Source organism: Arachis ipaensis, chromosome B8 (assembly GCF_059453495.1).
Source record: "Arachis ipaensis isolate K30076 ecotype BB chromosome B8, ASM5945349v1, whole genome shotgun sequence".
NCBI classification, from domain to species: Eukaryota; Viridiplantae; Streptophyta; class Magnoliopsida; order Fabales; family Fabaceae; genus Arachis; species Arachis ipaensis.
Genome location: NC_142443.1, coordinates 46,538,859 through 46,559,935, shown reverse-complemented (window position 1 = coordinate 46,559,935; position 21,077 = coordinate 46,538,859). Strand labels below are relative to the sequence as shown.

Here is a 21,077-nt window from a genome sequence, read left to right as displayed (position 1 = left end):
AATATTCTTGCATGCATTAGTTATTTTGATTCATAATTCTTATGTCTTGTGTCATTTTTGTGTTTTTCTCTCTCATCATTAAAAATTCAAAAATCAAAAAAATATCTTTCACTTATTTTTCTCATAAATTTTCGAAAATTTGGATTGACTTAGTCAAAAATTTTTAAAATCTAGTTGTTTCTTATGAATCAAATTAAATTTTCAATTTAAAAAATTCTATCTTTTTCAAATCTTTTTCAAAAATCAAATTTTTTTCATTTTTTCCTTCATAAATTCGAAATTTTTAAAATTTATTTTCAAAATCTTTTTTCTTATTTCTATTTCATATTTTCGAAATTAATACCAACAATTAATGTGATTGATTCAAAAATTTTATGTTTGTTACTTGCCTATTAAGAAAGGTTCAATCTTTAAATTTTAAAATCATATCTTTTTGTTTCTTGTTAGTCAAGTAATCAACTTTAATTTTCAAAATCAAATCTTTTTAACATTTTTTTTTCAAATCTTTTTCAAAATAAATTTCAATCACATCTTTTTCAAAATTAATTTCAAAATCTTTTCTAACTTCTTATCTTTTCAAAATTGATTTTCAAATCTTTTTCAATTAATCTTATCTTTTTGTTTGATTCTTATCTTTTTCAAGACTACCTAACTAATTCTCTCTCTAATTTTCGAAAATCACTAACTTCTTTTTCAAAATTCCTTTTTAATTAACTAATTGTTTTAAATTTTAATTTAATTTAATTTTTCTTTTTTTAAAATTTTCGAATTTTAACTTTAATTTTAAATTAAAAACAAAAATATTTTTATTTAATTTTCGAAATCCTCTCCCCCTCATATCTTTCTAATTATTTTATTTATCTACTAATACTTCTCTTCTTAAAAATTCGAACCCTCTCCCTCTTTCTGTGTTCGAATTCTTTTTCTTCTCTTCTATCACATAAAGGAACCTCTCTACTGTGGCAAAGAGTATCCCTATTATTTTCTGTTCCCTTCTTTTTCATATGAGCAGGAGCAAGGACAAGAACGTTCTTGTTGAAGCAGATCCTGAACCTGAAAGGACTCTGAAGAAGAAACTAAGAGAAGCTAAAATACAACAATCCAGAGAAAACCTTACAGAGAATCTTGAAAAAGAAGTAATGGCCGAACCCAACAACAATGCAAGGAAGATGCTTGGTGACTTTACTGCACCAAATTCCAACTTACATGGAAGAAGCATCTCAATCCATGCCATTGGAGCAAACAATTTTGAGCTTAAACCTCAATTAGTTTCTCTGATGCAACAGAACTGCAAGTTTCATGGACTTCCATCAGAAGATCCTTTTCAGTTCTTAACTGAATTCTTGCAGATCTGTGATACTGTTAAGACCAATGGGGTTGATCTCGAGGTTTACAGGCTTATGCTTTTCCCGTTTACTGTAAGAGACAGAGCTAGAATATGGTTGGACTCTCAACCAAAAGATAGCCTGAACTCTTGGGATAAGCTGGTCACGGCTTTCTTAGCCAAGTTCTTTCCTCCTCAAAAGCTTAGCAACCTTAGAGTGGATGTTCAAACCTTCAGACAAAAAGAAGGTGAATCCTTCTATGAAGCTTGGGAGAGGTACAAGCAACTGACCAAAAAGTGTCCTTCTGACATGCTTTAAGAATGGACCATCTTGGATATATTCTATGATGGTCTGTCTGAATTATCTAAGTTGTCATTGGACCATTCTGCAGGTGGATCCATTCACCTAAAGAAAACACCTGCAGAAGCTCAGGAACTCATTAACATGGTTGCAAATAACCAGTTCATGTACACTTCTAAAAGGAATCCTGTTAGTAATGGGACGCCTCAGAGGAAGGGAGTTCTTAAAATTGATGCTCTGAATGCCATATTGGCTCAGAACAAAATATTGACTCAGTAAGTCAATATGATTTCTCAGAGTCTGAATGGATTGCAAGCTGCATCCAACAGTACTAAAGAGGCATCTTCTGAAGAAGAAGCTTATGATCTTGAGAACCCTGCAATAGCAAAAGTGAATTACATGGGTGAACCCTATGGAAACACCTATAATCCCTCATGGAGAAATCATCCAAATTTCTCATGGAAGGATCAACAAAAGCCTTAACAAGGCTTTAATAATGGTGAAAGAAACAGGTTTAGCAACATCAAGCCTTTTCCATCATCCACTCAGCAACAGATAGATAATTCTGAGCAGAGTCCCTCTAGCTTAGCAAATATAGTCTCTAATCTATCTAAGGCCACTTTAAGTTTCATGAATGAAACATGATCCTCTATTAGAAATTTGGAGGCACAAGTGGGCCAGCTGAGTAAAAGAGTCATTGAAACTCCTCCTAGTACTCTCCCAAGCAATACAGAAGAGAATCCAAAAGGAGAGTGCAAGGCCATAACCTTGCTTGGTGTGGCCGAACCCAGAGAGGAGGAGGAAGACGTGAATCCTAGTGAGGAAGACCTCCTGGGAAGTTCAGTGACCAATAAGGAGCTTCCCTTTGAGGAACCAAAGGAATCTGAGGCTCATCTAAAGACCATAGAGATTCCATTAAACCTCCTTTTACCATTCATGAGCTCTGATGACTATTCATCTTCAGAAGAAGATGAAGACATTGCTGAAGAGCAAGTTGCTCAATATTTAGGAGCAATCATGAAGCTGAATGCCAAATTATTTGGTAACGAGACTTGGGAGGATGAACCTCCATTGCTCATCAAGGAACTAAATGCCTTGGTTAAGCAAACTCTACCTCAAAAGAAACAGGATCCTGGTAAATTCCTAATACCCTGTAACATAGGCACCATGACCTTTGAGAAAGCTCTGTGTGACCTGGGGTCAGGAATAAACTTAATGCCACTCTCTGTAATGGAGAAACTAGGGATCTTTGAGATACAAGCTACCAAATGCTCATTAGAGATGGCAGACAACTCAAGAAAATAGGCTTATGGACAAGTAGAGGACGTGCTAGTAAAGGTTGAAGGCCTTTACATCCATGCTGATTTTATAATCCTAGACACTGGAAAGGATGAGGATGAATCCATCATCCTTGGAAGAACCTTCCTAGCCACAGCAAAAGCTGTGATTGATGTGGACAGAGGAGAGTTGGTCCTTCAACTGAATGAGGACAACCTTGTGTTTAAACTTTAAAACTCAAGGATCTCCTTCTGTAACTATGGAGAGGAAGCATGAAAAGCTTCTCTCACTGCAGAGTCAAACAAAGCCCCCACAGTCAAACTCTAAGTTTGGGGTTGGGAGGCCACAACCAAACTCTAAGTTTGGTGTTGAACCCCGACATTCAAACTCTAAGTTTGGTGTTGGGAGGTCCCAACAATGCTCTGAACATCTGTGAGGCTCCATGAGAGCTCACTGTCAAGCTATTGACACTAAAGAAGTGCTTGTTGGGAGGCAACCCAATTTTTATTTATCTATATTTCTATTGTTCTTTTATGTTTTATTAGGTTTATGATCATGTGGAGTCACAAAACAATTGCAAAAAAAATTAAAAACAGAATCAAAAACAGCAGAAGAAATAGCACACCCTGGAGGAAGAGCTTACTGGCGTTTAAACGCCAGTAAAGAGCATCTGGCTGGCGTTTAAACGCCAGTAAGCTCTTCCTCCAGGGTGTGCTGTTTCTTCTGCTGTTTTTGATTTTGTTTTTAACGCCAGAACAGAGCATGAAGCTGGCGTTAAACGCCAGAAACAAGCAGCAGTCTGGCGTTTAAATGCCAGGATTGCACCCTGAGGAAAGCTGGCGTTAAACGCCAGAAACAAGCAGTAAAGTGGCGTTTAATGCCAGAAACAAGCATAGAGCTGGCGTTTAACGCTAGAAACAGGCAGCAGTCTGGCGTTAAATGCCAGGATTGCATACATAGGGCGTTTTACACGCCTAAAAGGTGCAGGGATGAGAAATCCTTAACTCCTCCAACCCACCTACACCCACCCACTCAAATTCGAACCATTCACACACCTCCATCTTCTCCATCTCTTCTTCTTCTCATCCTTTCTTTCTTCTTTTGCTCGAGGACGAGCAAACCTTTTAAGTTTGGTGTGGTAAAAGCATTGCTTTTTATTTTTCCATAACCACTAATGCCTCAAGGGATGCACTTCACTCCACAAAACTATTGGGAGAAAATCAACACTTCCCTAGGAGAGTTAAGTTCCAACATAGGACAACTAAAGGTGGAGCACCAAGAGCATTCCATCATCCTTCATGAGATTAGAGAAGATCAAAGAGCTATGAGGGAGGAGCAACAAAGACAAGGAAGAGACATAGAGGAGCTCAAGAGCACCATTGGTTCTTCAAGAAGAGGAAGACGTCACCCTCACTAAGGTGGACTCTTTCCTTAATCTCCTTGTTCTTATTTTCCTGTTTTTCAGTTTTTGAGCTTTATGTTTTATTTATGTTTGTGTCTTTACTATATGATCATTAGTATTTAAGTGTCTATGTCTTAAAGCTATGAATGTCCTATGAATCCATCACCTCTCTTAAATGAAAAATGCTTTAATTACAAAAGAACAAGAAGTACATGAATTTCGAATTTATCCTTGAAATTAGTTTAATTATTTTGATGTGGTGACAATACTTTTTATTTTCTGAATGAATGCTTGAACAGTACATATGTCTTTTGAATTTGTTGTTTATGAATGTTAAATATGTTGGCTCTTGAAAGAATGATGAAAAGGAGAAATGTTATTGATAATTTGAAAAATCATAAAAATGATTCCTGAAGCAAGAAAAAGCAGTGAATACAAAAACTTGCAGAAAAAAAAAGAAAAAAAAATGGCAGAAAAAAAAAGAGAGAAAGAAAAAGAAAGAGCAAGCAGAAAAAGCCAATAGCCCTTAAAACCAAAAGGCAAGGGTAATAAAAAGGATCCAAGGCTTTGAGCATCAGTGGATAGGAGGGCCTAAAGGAATAAAATCCTGGCCTAAGCGGCTAGACCAAGCTGTCCCTAACCATGTGCTTGTGGCGTGAAGGTGTCAAGTGAAAACTTGAGATTGAGTGGTTAAAGTCGAGGTCCAAAGCAAAAACAGAGTGTGCTTAAGAACCCTGAACACCTCTAATTGGGGACTTTAGCAAAGCTGAGTCACAATCTAAAAAGGTTCACCTAATTATGTGTTTGTGGCATGTATGTATCCGGTGGTAATACTGGAAAACAGAGTGCTTAGGGCCACGGCCAAGACTCATAAAGTAGCTGTGTTCAAGAATCAACATACCGAACTAGGAGAATCAATAACACTATCTAAATTCTAAGTTCCTATAGATGCCAATCATTCTGAACTGCAAAGGAGGAAGTGAGATGCCAAGACTATTCAGAGGCAAAAAGCTACTAGTCCCGCTCATCTGATTGGAGCTAAGTTTCATTCATAGTTTGGAATTTATAGTATATTCTCTTCTTTTTATCCTGTTTGATTTTTAGTTGCTTGGGGACAAGCAACAATTTAAGTTTGTTGTTGTGATGAGCGGATAATTTATACGCTTTTTGGCATTATTTTTAGTATGTTTTTAGTATGATTTAGCTAGTTTTTATTATATTTTTATTATTTTTTAATTAAAAATCACATTTCTGGACTTTACTATGAGTTTGTGTGTTTTTCTATGATTTCAGGTAATTTTTGGCTGAAATTGAGGGACTTGAGCAAAAATCTGATTCAAAGGCTGAAGAAGGACTGCAGATGCTGTTGGATTCTGACCTCCCTGCACTCGAAATGGATTTTCTGGAGCTACAGAACTCCAAATGGCGTGCTCTCAATTGCGTTGGAAATTAGACATCCAGGGCTTTCCAGAACTATATAATAGTTCATACTTTATTCGAGCTTAGACGACGCAAACTGGTGTTCAACGCCAGTTCCATGCTGCATTCTGGAGTAAAACGCCAGAAACACGTCACAAACCAGAGTTAAATGCCAAAAACACGTTACAACTTGGCGTTTAACCCCAAGAGAAGCCTCTGCATGTGTAAAGCTCAAGCTCAACCCAAGAACACACCAAAGTGGGCCCCGGAAGTGGATTTCTGCACTTAAACTTATTTTTGTAAACCCTAGTAACTACTTTAGTATAAATAGAATTTTTTACTACTGTATTTACGTCTTTGGGACAATCTTTTGATCATGTGTTGATGATTGAACCCTCTTTGGGGAGGCTGGCCATTCGGCCATGCCTGAACCTTTATCACTTATGTATTTTCAATGGTAGAGTTTCTACACACCATAGATTAAGGTGTGGAGCTCTACTGTCCCTCATGAATTAATGCGAAGTACTATTGTTTTTCTATTCAACTCAAGCCTATTTCTTATCTAAGATATACACTTGTTCTTCAACCTGAGGAAGGTGATGATCCGTGACACTCATCATCATTCCCACCCATGAACGCGTGCCTGACAACCACCTCTGTTCTACTTGCAATCGCTTAAGTGCATATCTCTTAGCCTTCTTGTTCATGACGCATGGTTGCCTCACCTGACAACCGAGCCTTCCATTCCATGAGATCAGAGTCTTCGTGGTATAGGCTAGAATTATTGACGGCCATTCTTGAGATCCGGAAACTCTAAACCTTGTCTGTGGTATTCCGAGTAGGATCCAGGAAGGGATGGCTGTGACGAGCTTCAAACTCGTGAGTGCTGGGCATAGTGACAGACACAAAAGGATGATTGAATCCTATTCCAGTATGATCGAGAACCGACAAATGAATAGCCGTGTGGTGACAGCACATTTTGGACCATTTTGACTAAGAGGATGGGATGTAGCCATTGACGAAGGTGATGCCCTGCATAAGCTTGCCATGGAAAGGAGTATGAAGGATTGGATGAAGACAATAGGAAAGCAGAGAATCAGAGGGAACGAAGCATCTCCATACGCTTATCTGAAATTCTCACCAATGAATTATATAAGTACCTCTATCCTATATTTTATTTATATTTTAATTATCAATTCACCATAACCGTTTGAATCCGCCTGACTGAGATTTACAAGGTGACCATAGCTTGCTTCAAGCCAACAATCTCCGTGGGATCGACCCTTACTCACGTAAAGTTTATTACTTGGACGACCCAGTGCACTTGCTGGTTAGTTGTGCGAAGTTGTGACAAAGTGTGATTCACGATTGAGAGCACCAAGCCTATTGGCGCCATTGTTGATGATCACAATTTCGTGCACCACCGCCAATAATTCTAGCCTATACCACGAAGGTTCCAATCTTAGATTAGAAACCCAAGAGATACACATTCAAGCTTGTTTGCATGTAGAACGGAAGTGGTTGTTAGGCACGCGTTCATGGGTGAGAATGGTGATGAGTGTCACATAATCATCACATTCATCACGTTCTTGAGTGCGAATGAATATCTTAGAGAAGAAATACGCTTGAATTGAATAGAAAAACAATACTACTTTGCATTAATTCATGAGAAACAGCAGAGCTCCACACCTTAATCTATGGTGTGTAGAAACTCCACCGTTGAAAATACATAAGAACAAGGTCTAGGCATGGCCATGAGGCCAGCCCCCAAAACGTGATCAAGAGATCAAAATGATACAAAGATGCTCTATAAATCTCAAGATGAAAATACAACAGCAAAAGGTCCTATTTATAGAAAACTAGTAGCCTAGGATTTACAGAAATAAGTAAATGACGTAAAAATCCACTTTCGGACCCACTTGGTGTGTGCTTGGGCTGAGAATTGAAGCATTTTTGTGTAGAGGCTTCTCTTGGAGTTAAACGCCAGCTTTTGTGCCAATTTGGGCGTTTAATTCCAGCTTTTATGCCAGTGCTGGCATTTTGACGCCAGAATTTTTATGCTGACTTGGAACACCGGTTTGGGCCATCAAATCTCGGGAAAAGTATGGACTATTATATATTGCAAGAAAGTCCAGGATGTCTAATTTCCAACGCAATTGAGAGCGCGCTAATTGGGCTTCTGTAGCTCCAGAAAATCCACTTCGAGTGCAGGGAGGTCAGAATCCAACAGCATCTGGAGTCCTTTTTCAGCCTCTGAAACAGATTTTTGCTCAGGTTCCTCAATTTCAGCCAGAAAATATCTGAAATCACAGAAAAACACACAAACTCATAGTAAATTCCAGAAATATGATTTTTAATAAAAACTAATAAAAATATAATAAAAACTAACTAAAACATACTAAAAACATACTAAAAATAATGCCAAAAATCGTATAAATTATCCGCTCATCACAACACCAAACTTAAATTGTTGCTTGTCCCCAAGCAACTAAAAATCAAATAGGATAAAAAGAAGAGAATATACAATGAATTCCAAAAACATCTATGAAGATCAGTCTTAATTAGATGAGTGGGGCTATTAGCTTTTTGCCTCTGAACAGTTTTGGCATCTAACTTTATCCCTTGAAGTTTAGAATGATTGGCATCTATAGGAACTCAGAATTCAGATAGTGTTATTGATTTTCCTAGTATAGTATGTTGATTCTTGAACACAGCTACTCTATGAGTCTTGGCCGTGGCCCTAAGCATCTTGTTTTTCAGTATTACCACCGGATACATAAATGCCACAGACACATAACTGGGTGAACCTTTTCAGATTGTGACTCAGCTTTGCTAAAGTCCCCAATTAGAGGTGTCCAGGGTTCATAAGCACACTCTTTTTGCTTTGGACCATGACTTTAACCGCTCAGTCTCAAGTTTTCACTTGACATGCACCTTCACACCACAAGCACATGATTAGGGACAGCTTGGTTTAGCTGCTTAGGCCAAGATTTTATTCCTGTGGGCCCTCATATCCACTGATGCTCAAAGCCTTGCATCCTTTTTATTTTTCCCTTGCCTTTTGGTTTAAAGGGCTATTGGCTTTTTCTGCTTGCTCTTTTTTTGTTTTTTTTGTATTCACTGCTTTTTCTTGCTTCAGGAATCAATTTGATTTTTCAGATCCTCAATAACCTTTCTCCTTTTTCATCATTCTTTCAAGAGCCAACAATTTTAACATTCATAAACAGCAAATTCAAAAGACATATGCACTGTTCAAGCATTCATTCAGAAAACAAGAAGTATTGCCACCACATCAAAATAATTAATCTGTTTTAAAATTTGAAATTCATGCATTTCTTTTTCTTTTTTAATTAAAAACACTTTTTGTTTAAGAAAGGTGATGGATTCATAGGACATTCATAGCTTCAACGCATAGACACTAAGACACTAGTGATCATGTAATAAAGACACAAACATAGATAAACATAAAGCATAAAAATTCGAAAAACAGAAAAATAAGAACAAGGAAATTAAAGAACAGGTCCACCTTAGTGATGGCGGCTTGTTCTTCCTCTTGAAGATCTTGTGGAGTGCTTGAGCTCCTCAATGTCTCTTCCTTGCCTTTGTTGCTCCTCCCTCATGACTCTTTGGTCTTCTCTAATTTCATGGAGGAGGATGGAATGTTCTTGGTGTTCCACCCTTAGCTGTCCCATGTTGGAACTTAATTCTCCTAGGGAGGTGTTGATTTGCTCCCAATAGTTTTGTGGAGGAAAGTGCATCGCTTGAGGCATCTCAGGGATTTCATGATGAGGAATTTCCTTATGCTCTTGTTGAGGTCTGATGAGCGGATAATTTATACGCTTTTTGGCATTGTTTTTAGTATGTTTTTAGTATGTTTTAGTTAGTTTTTATTATATTTTTATTAGTTTTTATTTAAAATTCACTTTTCTGGACTTTACTATGAGTTTGTGTGTTTTTCTGTGATTTCAGTTATTTTCTGGCTGAAATTGAGGGACCTGAGCAAAAATCTGATTTAGAGGCTGAAAAGGACTGCAGATGCTGTTGGATTCTGACCTCCATGCACTCGAAGTGGATTTTCTGGAGCTACAGAAACCCAATTGGCGCGCTCTCAATTGCGTTGGAAAGTAGACATTCAGGGCTTTCCAGCAATATATAATAGTCCATACTTTGCCCAAGATTTGATGGCCCAAACTGGCGTTCAAAGTCAGCATCAGAATTCCCAGCGTTAAACGCCAGAACTGGCACAAAAGTGGGAGTTAAACGCCCAAACTGGCACAATAGCTGGCGTTTAACTCCAAGAGAAGTCTCTACACGAAAATGCTTCAATGCTCAGTCCAAGCACACACCAAGTGGGCCCGGAAGTGGATATTTACGTCATTTACTCATTTCTGTAAACCCTAGGCTACTAGTTCTCTATAAATAAGACCCTTTTTGCTATTGTATCTTTACCTCATGACACATTACACGTTTTATTTTGTATCTTCTACGGCATGAGTCTCTAAACCCCATGGTTGGGGGTGAGGAGCTCTGCTGTGTCTTGATGGATTAATGCAATTACTACTGTTTTTCCCATTCAATCATGCTTGTTCTATTCCAAGATACCACTTGTTCTTCAACCTGATGAATGTGATGATCCGTGACACTCATCACCATTCTCACCTATGAACGTGTGCCTGACAACCACCTCCGTTCTACCTTCGATTGAGTGTGTATCTCTTGGATTCCTTAATCAGAATCCTCGTGGTATAAGCTAGAATCCATTGGCGGCCATTCTTGAGAATCCAGAAGGTCTAAACCTTGTCTGTGGAATTCTGAGTAGGATTCAAGGATTGAATGACTGTGACGAGCTTCAAACTCACGAGTGTTGGGCGTTAGTGACAGACGCAAAAGAATCACTGGATTCTATTCCGACATGATCGAGAACCGACAGATGATTAGCCGTGCTGTGACAGAGCGCGTTGAACATTTTCACTGAGAGGACGGGAGGTAGCCATTGACAACGGTGAAACCCAACATACAGCTTGCCATGGAAGGAGCCTTGCGTGCTTGAAGAAGAAGACAGTAGGAAAGCAGAGATTCAGAAGACGGAGCATCTCCAAAATCTCAACATGTTCTCCATTACTGCAAAACAAGTATTTATTTCATGTTCTTTTACTTTTTACAATTAAATCTCAGAGTTATTGATATCCTGACTAAGAGTTACGAGATAACCATAGCTTGCTTCAAGCCGACTATCTCCGTGGGATCGACCCTTAATCACGTAAGGTATTACTTGGACGACCCAGTGCACTTGCTGGTTAGTTGTGCGGAATTACAAAAGTGTGATTGTGATTTCGTGCACCAAGTTTTTAGCGCCGTTGCCGGGGATTGTTCGAGTTTGGACAACTGACGGCTTATCTTGTTGCTTAGATTAGGAATATTTTATTTTTGTTGGTTTAGAGTCTTTTATTTGAGTCTAGTTTCATATTTTAAGTTTGGTGTCAATTGCATGCTTTTACTTTCTCTTAGTTTTTCGAATTTGCATAATCTTAGTTGTTTCTTTACCTTAAAAAATTCTAAGTTTGGTGTCTTCTTTGTGTTTTCCTTTAATATTTCGAAATTTTGTGTTTGATTTTCTAAAAATTTCAAGTTTGGTGTCTTTTGTGCTTTTATTTACTTAAAAATTTTTTGAAAATTTGTTCTTGGTGTTCATCTTGAACTTCAAAGTGTTCTTGGTGTTTATCTTGACATTCAAAGTTTTCTTGTTTGTTTTCTCTATATTGATTCAAAATTTCTAAGTTTGGTGTCATTTTGTTGTTTTTCTCTTTCCTCATTAAAATTTAAAAATAAAAAAAATATCCTTTCCTTTTTTACTCATAATTTTCAAAATTTTGCATTAATTTAGCCAAAGATTTTCAAAATCATATTTTTTAGTCAAGTCAAAATTCTAATTTCAAAAAAATTGATTTTTTTTCAAATCTTTTTCAAAAAAATCAAATCTTTTTAATTTCTTCAATCATATCTTTTCAATCAAATCTTTTTCAAAATAATTTTCAATCATATCTTTTTGATTGCTCTTTTCAAAATCTTTTTAATCAATTAATTAATTTAGTTTTCAATTTGCTTTGATTTTATTTTCTTTTAGTTTTCAAAATTTTATTTTATTTTCCATTTATTTTATTTTATTAATTTCGGTTACTTTTAATTAAAATAAAATAAAAACAAACAAATAATATCAACATCATCTCCCTTTCTCCATCATGGACCTAAGTGGGAATGAGCAATCCAGAAGGACTCTGGGGTCATATGCCAACCCCATTACAGCTGCATATGGAAGTAGCATCTGTATACCCCCCATTAAAGCAAGCAGCTTTGAGCTAAATCCTCAACTCATTATCATGGTGCAGCAAAATTGCCAGTATTTCGGTCTTCCACAGGAAGAACCTACTGAGTTTCTGGCACAGTTCTTACAAATTGCTGACACAGTACGTGATAAAGAGGTGGATCAGGATGTCTACAGATTATTACTGTTTCCATTTGCTGTAAAAGATCAAGCTAAGAGGTGGTTGAATAACCAACCCACAGCAAGCATAAAAATATGGAGACAGTTATCAAACAAATTCCTGAATCAATTTTACCCTTCAAAAAGGATGACACAGCTAAGGCTGGACATCCAAGGCTTTAAACAAGAGGATCATGAATCCCTTTATAATGCCTGGGAGAGGTACAGAGGTATGCTAAGGAAATGCCCCTCTAAAATGTTTTCAAAGTGGGTACAGTTAGACATCTTCTACTATGGGCTTACAGAAAAAGCTCAGATGTCTCTAGACCACTCAGCAGATGGATCTATACACATGAGGAAAACGATTGAAGAGGCTCAAGAGCTCATAGATACGGTTTCTAGAAATCAACATCTATACTCAAGCAGTGAGTCCTCTATAAAAGAAGAAGCCATGGCAGTAACTACTTATCCTAATCCTCAAGAACAGATTGTTGAACTTAATCAACAATTACTCCTGATGACAAAACAGTTAGCCGAATTCAAAGAGATGCTCCAAGAAACTAAAATTGCTAACAAAAATATAGAATCACAGTTGAATCAGACAAAATAGCAGCTATCTAAACAGATAACAGAAGAGTGCCAAGCAGTTCAACTAAGGAGTGGGAAGACATTGAACAATTTAGCTCAAAATGGCAAAAAGCCAAGAAAGGAACAACTGACAGAGGATGACCAAACCACTGCCCAAAATCCCTTTGAGGACAGTAAGAGCCCAGAGAGGAATACTTCTGGCATTCAAACGCCAGAAAAGGGGGAAAAGCTGGCGTTAAATGCCCATTCTGTACCCAATCTTGGCGTTCAAACGCCAATGAGGAATCAGACACCTGAGAGTGCTGATAGTAACCCCTCTAAGAAGGCTTCTCCAACCACCTCTGTAGGGAATAAACCTGCAGCAACTAAGGTTGAAGAATATAAAGCCAAGATGCCTTATCCTCAGAAACTCTGCCAAGCGGAACAGGATAAACAATTTGCTCGCTTTGCAGACTATCTCAGGACTCTTGAAATAAAGATTCCGTTTGCAGAGGCACTTGAGCAAATACCTTCTTATGCTAAGTTCATGAAAGAGATCTTAAGTCATAAGAAGGATTGGAGAGAAACTGAAAAGGTGTTTCTCACTGAAGAATGCAGTGCAGTCATTCTGAAAAGCTTACTAGAGAAGCTTCAAGATCCAGGAAGCTTTACGATACCATGCACATTAGAGGGTGCTTGTACCAAGACAGCCCTATGTGACCTTGGAGCAAGTATCAACCTAATACCTGCATCCACTATCAGAAAGCTTGGGTTGACTGAAGAAGTCAAACCAACCCGGATATGTCTCCAACTTATTGATGGCTCCATTAAATATCCATCAGGCATGATTGAGGACATAATTGTCAAGGTTGGGCCATTTGCCTTTCCCACTGACTTTGTAGTGCTGGAGATGGAGGAGCACAAGAGTGCAACTCTCATCCTAGGAAGACCTTTCCTAGCAACTGGACGAACTCTTATTGATGTACAAAAAGGGGAAGTAACCCTGAGAGTCAATGAGGATGAGTTCAAGTTGAATGCTATCAAAGCTATGCAGCATCCAGACACATCAAATGACTGCATGAGCACTGATATTATTGACTCTTTGGTGAAAGAGATCAATATGACTGAGAGTCTCGAATCAGAGCTAGAGGATATCTTTAAAGATGTTCAGCCTGACCTGGAGGAACCAGAGAAAATAAAAGAACCTCTGAAAATTCCTCAGGAAGAGGATAAGCCTCTTAAACCCGAGCTCAAGCCACTATTACCATCCCTAAAGTATGCATTTCTGGGAGAAGGTGACACTTTTCCAGTGATCATAAGCTCTGCTTTAAATTCACAGGAAGAGGAAGCACTGATTCAAGTGCTGAGGACACACAAGACTGCTCTTGGGTGGTCCATAAGTGATCTTAAGGGCATTAGCCCAGCAAGATGCATGCACAAAATCCTATTGGAAGATAATGCCAAGCCAGTGGTTCGACCACAAAGGCGGCTAAATCCAGCCATGAAGGAGGTGGTGCAGAAAGAGGTCACTAAGTTACTAGAGGCTGGGATTATTTATCCCATTTCTGATAGCCCCTGGGTGAGCCCTGTCCAAGTTGTCCCCAAGAAGGGAGGCATGAAAGTGGTTCATAATGAAAAGAATGAACTGGTTCCTACAAGAACAGTTACAGGGTGGCGTATGTGTATTAACTACAGAAGGCTCAATACAGCCACCAGGAAGGATCATTTTCCTCTACCATTCATAGACCAAATGCTAGAAAAACTAGCGGGTCATGATTATTACTGCTTTTTGGATGGCTATTCAGGCTATAATCAAATTGCAGTGGACCCTAAAGATCAAGAGAAAATAGCATTCCCCTGTCCTTCTGGCGTATTTGCCGACAAAAGAATGCCTTTTGGTCTATGCAATGCACTTGCAACTTTTTAGAGGTGCATGCTCTCCATCTTCTCTGATATGGTAGAGAAGTTCCTGGAAGTCTTCATGGATGACTTTTCAGTATTTGGAGACTCATTCAGCTCCTGTCTTGATCATCTAGCACTTGTCCTGAAAAGGTGCCAAGAGACTAACCTGGTCTTAAACTGGGAGAAATGTCACTTTATGGTGACTGAAGGAATCGTCCTTGGGCACAAAATTTCAAGCAAGTGAATAGAGGTGGATCAAGCAAAGGTAGAGGTAATTGAAAATTTACCACCACCTGCCAATGTTAAGGCAATCAGAAGCTTCCTGGGGCATACAGGATTCTACAGAAGGTTTATAAAGGATTTTTCAAAAATTCCAAAACCTCTGAGTAACCTGCTAGCTGCTGACACACCATTTGTGTTTGACACAGAGTGTCTGCAGCCGTTTGAGGCCCTGAAAGCCAAACTGGTCACAGCGCCAGTCATTTCTGCACCAGACTGGACATTACCATTCGAACTAATGTGTGATGCCAGTGACCATGCCATTGGTGCAGTGTTGGGACAGAGGCACAACAAGCTTCTGCACGTCATTTATTATGCTAGCCGTGTTCTAAATGACGCACAGAAGAATTACATAACCACAAAAAAAGAGTTACTTGCAGTGGTTTATGCCATTGACAAGTTTAGATCCTATTTAGTAGGATCAAAAGTGATTGTGTACACTGATCATGCTGCTCTTAAATACTTACTCACAAAGCAGGATTCAAAACCCAGGCTGATAAGATAGGTGTTGCTTCTGCAAGAGTTTGATATAGAAATAAGAGACAGAAAAGGGACATAGAACCAGGTAGCTGATCACTTGTCCCGGATAGAACCAATAGCTGGGGCGTCCCTCCCCTCTACTGAGATCTCTGAGACCTTTCCAGATGAGCAACTCTTTACCATTCAGGAAACACCATGGTTTGCAGACATTGCAAACTATAAAGCTGTGAGGTTCATACCCCAGGAATACAGCAGGGTGCAAAGAAAAAAATTAATTTTAGATGCCAAGTACTACCTATGGGATGAGCCATATCTCTTTAAGAGATGTGCAGACGGAATGATTCGAAGATGTGTACCTAGAGAGGAAGCACAAAAGATCCTATGGCATTGCCATGGATCACAGTATGGGGGACATTTCGGAAGTGAGCGAACAGCCACTAAGGTCCTCCAATGTGGTTTCTACTGGCCTACTCTCTATAGGGATGCCCGAGAGTTTGTGCGTAACTGTGACAGTTGCCAAAGAGCTGGTAACTTGCCTCATGGTTACGCCATGCCTCAACAAGGGATCTTAGAGATTGAGTTGTTTGATGTATGGGGTATTGACTTCATGGGTCCTTTCCTACCATCATACTCAAACACTTATATTCTGGTGGCAGTGGACTATGTATCTAAATGGGTAGAAGCAATTGCCACACCCAATAATGATACTAAGACCGTGCTGAAATTCCTCTAGAAACACATCTTCAGCGGGTTCGGTTTTCCCAGAGTACTAATCAGTGATGGGGGCACTCATTTCTGCAATAAACAGCTGTCCTCTGCTACGGTCAGATATGGGATTAACCACAAAGTGGCAACTCCGTATCATCCACAGACAAATGGGCAAGCTGAAGTCTCTAATAGAGAGCTAAAAAGAATCCTAGAACGGACTGTAATTGCCCGCAGAAAGGATTGGGCAAGGAGCTTGGATGATGCTCTATGGGCATATAGAACAGCATTCAAGACCCCTATAGGAACCTCTCCATACCAACTTGTGTATGATAAGGCCTGTCATCTGCCCGTGGAACTGGAGCATAAAGCCTACTGGGCAACCAGATTCCTAAACCTGGATGCTAAGTTAGCTGGTGAAAAAAGATTGCTCCAGCTAAATGAGCTAGAGGAATTCAGACTCAGTGCCTTTGAAAATGCCAAAATCTATAAGGAAAAGGCAAAGCAGTGGCATGACAAGAAGTTGTCATCCAGAGTCTTTGAGCCAGGACAAAAAGTTCTGCTCTTCAACTCTAGGCTCAGACTATTCCCAAGAAAACTGAAATCCCGATGGAGGGGTCCGTATGTGATTACAGGAGTGTCACCATATGGATATATTGAGCTTCAAGATATTGATTCTGACAAAAAGTTCATTGTTAATAGACAGAGGATCAAACATTATCTTGAAAGCAATTTTGAGCAGGAATGCTCAAAGCTGAGGCTTGAATGAGTCTCAGCAGAGGTCCAGCTAAAGATGAATAAAGAAGCGCTTGTTGGGAGGCAACCCAGTCATTGGAAGTTTATTTGATTTACTTAATAAAAGTTTAATATATATTCTTTAAGGTTGATCATCAAAATTGAAGGAATTCACAGAGTTACAGAAGGATTCAGTGAAAAAAGCAGAGAAAAGAAGCTTGCTGGCAGGAAAACGCCAGTAAGGGGCACTCTGGGCGTTTAACGCCAGTAAAGGCACCATTTTGGGCGTTAAACGCCAGAATTGCAGCATCCTGGGCGTTCAGCAAAACGCCCAGTGATAAAGGGGTTTCTGGCGTTTAACGCCAGCCAGGGCACCTGGCTGGGCGTTAAACGCCCATAATGGCCACCAAATGGGCGTTAAATGCCAGAATGGATGCCATTCTGGGCGTTTAACGCCAGAAAGGCAGGGGAAGGAGATTTTGCTTTCCACTTCAAATTTTTTCACACTTTCATGTTTTGACCCATAATTTCCTACATAAACATGTTACAAATTTTCATCATTCACCCTCACATTTCAAAAATTCAACAATTTCCTCAATTATTTTTCAAATCTCTTTCAAATTCTTTCCAAATCTTCTTCAAAAACTCAAGTATTTTCTCAAATTCTTTCCATATCTTCTCAAATCTCTTCCAAAACTTGCGAAATCCCTCCCCCTCCCTTATAAATACACATTCGGCCATCCCCCTCTCTTCACCATTCGAATTTGCTTCACCTCCTCTCTCTCCCCTTTCCTTTCTTTTGCTTGAGGGCAAGCAAACCTCTAAGTTTGGTGTGCTTTTCCGTGATCACTAAGCTAAGGCTCATCAAGATCATGGCTCCTAAGGGAAAACAATCCAATTCAAGAGGCAAGAAAGAGAATACTCCAAAGAATTTTTGGAGTCAAGAGAGGTTCTTAACCAAAGAACATGCGGACCATTACCTCAAAATAATGGGTCTAAGGTCAGTGATCCCGGAAGTTAAATTCGATCTTAAAGAAGACGAATATTCGGAGATCCAAGAGCAAATTCGAAACAGAGGATGGGAAATTCTAGCCAATCCTGAGACAAGGTTTGGAAGAAACATGGTTCAGGAATTCTACTCAAATATGTGGCTGACAGATAAGCAGAGAATGACTGGAACTGCTTTCCATACCTACAGGACCATGGTCAGAGGGAGAACTATTTACTTCCATCTGGACAAAATAAGAGAGGTCTTCAAACTACCTCAACTACAAGATGATCCTGACTCCTTTAACAGGAGAATGGTGAGAGCAGATAAGGGGTTGGACCAAGTTCTAGAGGACATATGCCTCCCTGGAACTAAGTGGATAACCAATTCAAAAGGTGTCCCATACCAACTCAAGAGGGGAGATCTCAAACCAGTTGCAAGAGGGTGGCTAGACTTCATTGGGCGTTCTATATTGCCCACTAGCAACCGTTCTGAGGTCACTGTCAAGAGGGCAGTGATGATTTACTGCATTATGCTGGGAAAAGAAGTGGAGGTTCATCATCTGATTTCTTGTGAGATTTACACAATTGCAAACAAGAACTCCACTGAAGCCAAACTGGCTTACCCAAGCTTAATCTCTCTTCTATGTAAAGATGCTGGGGTGAGGATGGGAGTAGATGAATTCATCCCAATTGATCATCCAATCACCAAGAAGTCAATGGAAGGACAAATGCAAGACAACTCTATCAAGAGGAGGGCGCAGGAATTCCTCCCTGAACTTCCTGAAATTGATTACTGGGCCTGCCTAGAAGCATCTGTTGCCAAGCTGCAAGAAGGCATGGAATGAATCAAGGAAGAACAGAATAATCAAAACTGCATGCTCTGCAAATTGCTGAAGGAACAAGAGAAGCAGAGGCGTGAGCTACAGGAGCTAAAGCGCCAGAAGCTCTCCCTTGAAGGGTCAAACACCCCACAAATTGAGGGAGCATCCGCTTCTCAAAATCAAGGTTGTTGAGTCCTAACTCTGTGATAACCTTTATTATTAGGAACCTATTTTAGAGTCATTTAAATTTCTGTTTTTATTTTTCTGTCTTCTATTATTATTAGTCTTCTCTTATATTTATTTTTGAGTCTTGTCTTTATTTCATGATTAATAAAATTTAAAGTTTATGTCTTAAAGCTATGAATGTTCTATGAATCCATCACCTCTCTTAAATGGAAAAAACGCTTTAATCACAAAAGAACAAGAAGTACAGGATTTCGAATTCATCTTTGAAATTAGTTGAATTAGTTTGATGTGGTGACAATACTTTCTGCTTTCTGAATGAATGCTTGAATAGTGCATATGTCTTTTGAATTTGTTGTTTAAAGAATGTTAAATTTGTTGGCTCTTGAAAGAATGATGAAAAAGGAGAAATGTTATTGAGGATCTGAAAAATCATCAAATTGATTCTTGAAGCAAGAAAAAGCAGTGAATACAAAAAAAAAAGAAGAAAAAAGTAGAAAAAGCCAATAGCCCTTTAAACCAAAAGGCAAGGGTAATAAAAAGGATCCAAGGCTTTGAGCATCAATGGATAGGAGGGCCCACAGGAATAAAATCCTAGCCTAAGCGGCTAAACCAAGCTGTCCCTAACCATGTGCTTGTGGCGTGAAGGTGTCAAGTGAAAACTTGAGACTGAGCGGTTAAAGTCGTGATCCAAAGCAAAAAGAGTGTGCTTAAGAACCCTGGACACCTCTAATTGGGGACTCTAGCAAAGCTGAGTCACAATCTGAAAAGGTTCACCCAGTTATGTGTCTGTGGCATGTATGTATCCGGTGGTAATACTGGAAAACAGAGTGCTTTGGGCCACGGCCAAGACTCATAAAGTAGCTGTGTTCAAGAATCAACATACTTAAACTAGGAGAATCAATAACACTATCCGGATTCTGAGTTCCTATAGATGCCAATCATTCTGAACCACAAAGGATAAAGTGAGATGCCAAAACTGTTCAGAGGCAAAAAGCTACTAGTCCCGCTCATCTAATTGGAGCTAAGTTTCATTGATATTTCGGAGTCTATAGTATATTCTCTTCTTTTTATCCTATTTGATTTTCAGTTGCTTGGGGACAAGCAACAATTTAAGTTTGGTGTTGTGATGAGCGGATAATTTATACGCTTTTTGGCATTGTTTTTAGTATGTTTTTAGTATGTTTTAGTTAGTTTTTATTATATTTTTATTAGTTTTTATTTAAAATTCACTTTTCTGGACTTTACTATGATTTTGTATATTTTTCTGTGATTTCAGGTATTTTCTGGCTGAAATTGAGGGACCTAAGCAAAAATCTGATTCAGAGGCTGAAAAGGACTGCAGATGCTGTTGGATTCTGACCTCCATGTACTCGAAGTGGATTTTCTGGAGCTACAGAAGCCCAATTGGCACGCTCAGAATTGCGTTGGAAAGTGGACATCCAGGGCTTTCCAGAAATATATAATAGTCCATACTTTGCCCAAGATTTGATAGCCCAAACCGGCGTTCAAAGTCAGCATCAGAATTCCCAGCGTTAAACGCCGGAACTGGCACAAAAGTGGGAGTTAAACGCCCAAACTGGCACAATAGCTGGCGTTTAACTCCAAGAGAAGTTTCTACACGAAAATGCTTCAATGCTCAGCCCAAGCACACACCAAGTGGGCCTGGAAGTGGATATTTACGTCATTTACTCATTTCTGTATACCCTAGGCTACTAGTTCTCTATAAATAAGACCCTTTTTGCTATTGTATCTTTACCTCATGACACATTACACGTTTCATTTTGTATCTTCTACGGCATGAGTCTCTAAACCCCATGGATGGAGGTGAGGAGCTCTGCTGTGTCTTGATGGATTAATGCAATTACTACTGTTTTTCCCATTCAATCATGCTTGTTCTATTCCAAGATACCACTTGTTCTTCAACCTGATGAATGTGATGATCCGTGACACTCATCACCATTCTCACCTATGAACGTGTGCCTGACAACCACCTCCGTTCTACCTTCGATTGAGTGTGTATCTCTTGGATTCCTTAATCAGAATCCTCGTGGTATAAGCTAGAATCCATTGGCGGCCATTCTTGAGAATCTGGAAGGTCAAAACCTTGTCTGTGGTATTCTGAGTAGGATTCAAGGATTGAATGACTGTGACGAGCTTCAAACTCGCGAGTGTTGGGCGTTAGTGACAGACGCAAAAGAATCACTGGA

The 21,077-nt window shown here is 39.1% G+C and overlaps 1 non-coding gene across 1 annotated transcript; it reads right to left on the bottom strand.

Annotated features, from left to right (window-relative positions):
• Positions 1–1,532: 1,532 nt before the first annotated feature.
• On the bottom strand, positions 1,533–1,639 carry LOC148547939 (small nucleolar RNA R71). The gene has a single exon (XR_015897586.1). It is a non-coding gene; the product is annotated as a small nucleolar RNA R71 (small nucleolar RNA).
• Positions 1,640–21,077: the final 19,438 nt, after the last annotated feature.